Source organism: Anneissia japonica, unplaced genomic scaffold (genome assembly GCF_011630105.1).
Source record: "Anneissia japonica isolate Jap-2015-1 unplaced genomic scaffold, ASM1163010v1 scaffold288193_len125881_cov165, whole genome shotgun sequence".
In the NCBI taxonomy this organism is placed as follows: domain Eukaryota; kingdom Metazoa; phylum Echinodermata; class Crinoidea; order Comatulida; family Comatulidae; genus Anneissia; species Anneissia japonica.
The window spans coordinates 117,692-119,330 of NW_022732553.1; the positions used below are offsets into that span (position 1 = coordinate 117,692).

At 32.2% G+C, this 1,639-nt stretch overlaps 1 long non-coding RNA gene across 1 annotated transcript in view; it reads left to right on the forward strand.

The window, feature by feature from the left end:
• Positions 1-324: 324 nt before the first annotated feature.
• Positions 325-1,639, forward strand: part of LOC117115695 — a 2,431-nt gene continuing 1,116 nt past the window's right edge. The window contains exon 1 of the long non-coding RNA XR_004446595.1: positions 325-692. This is a non-coding gene — a long non-coding RNA (uncharacterized LOC117115695). The remainder of the gene's footprint in view (positions 693-1,639) is intronic.

Here is a 1,639-nt window from a genome sequence, read left to right on the forward strand (position 1 = left end):
AGTTGAAAAATTGAACAGCTTAATTTCAGGCTAAAAAGCATCCACACAGGTAGATGATTATTAATGTTGACTTATAGAATGTAATAATTGGATACATAACTTGATGTTCATAATATGATATTGCAACATGGTTTCCAGTTAAAGTACAATATACATTGTAGACCTATTAAATGAGATACAATTAAATAAAATAATGAGATACAATTAAATGAGATACAATAAACACTGTAAAATATACCAAAAGTTTAAACATGTCAGTCAGTCATACAAAGGAAAAATAAAGAAAATTAAATTACTAACAGTACAGTAGTACAGGATCTGAAATTTGAATTGTTGTACAGATAAAAAAAAAAACATTGGCATCAAGTAATGTTAAATACAGATATATTAGTTATCTAATGGAATAAGTGCTATAGTCTCATTGCGTTCTTGTATGCATTAAATAAGTTTGCAATGTTTATCGAATAGTTTACTTGCTAATTCATAATCCTTGTGGGAGAAATACCTTTCTGATGTCCATTGTGAATTTCTAGGTCATCGAAAAATAGGTGATATACACTAATATGTGATACTGTATATTCTGCTAACCTCAGTACTGTATTATGATAAGATTGCGATTGATCAAATCTTCATTGAATTTCAGTTGGAGAGTCAACATCTTATGGGTCAGCTTATCCCACAACAATTGCAGGGTAAGTGAAGGGTTGTATACCTGTCATATCAAAATCAACTACAACATTTTTTCATAAGGTTGGAGCACATGTTTTTTGTTGGCTAATTTTAACTCAGAAGCCAGCAGCAGTAGCATTAATTACAATTATCTTTTCATAATTGCTTAATGTGCATCGATTATCCAAAAATGTATGTGCAAAAATGATCCATACACTTAAAAAATTGAGAATGTGGAAGTATAATCCCTATTACAATGGTCATTTTTAGTATTGACCCCACATAGCGGAACTAATTTACCTCATTTGGTGGTTAAGATTCATACCTTCCAATTCCAAAGGTCCTGGGTTCAATCACAGGGGTTTTCTCATGAGTAAAAACAGCTCTACTGCCTTATAACCTTCATAAAGTATACAAAGTATTGTGCCATCCTCTAACTGGTGAGTTACTTGCTGTTAGATGTGAATGAAATCATATCACAATTGAAAACAGCGCCACCACTGCCAGCAGATCTTCATGAAAAAGTGAGTACATGGAGGAGTGATGCTGGGGTTTCTCTATAATTTTTGTATTACTGTTTGTTTTGTTTTTTTTGGGATGGTTTGGATTTCAGGTAAATTTAAAAAGTCTGCTTTTTTTCATTTTTTACAGAGCTTCCTTTTCAAATTGATATGAGCACATGTACTGTTACAACTGCGAAAGTCCAGATTTGCTTTCTCTTCTGTATAGTAGATTTATGCCATAAATCAATGTAATAATCTTTTGAAGTTTAACCATGGAACTGTTAATGGACTTACTGATTTGTTTTCTTCATGTATATTTCAAATACCAAGAAACAATCCCACTTACACACCCTACAATATATGGCACAGTAGCATGTGCTTGTACAAACCCTCGTCATTCTTGTTAGAACATTGGTGATAGAAATTAATGCAAAGTATATCCTCACACACCCACTAGGTGATTTCAA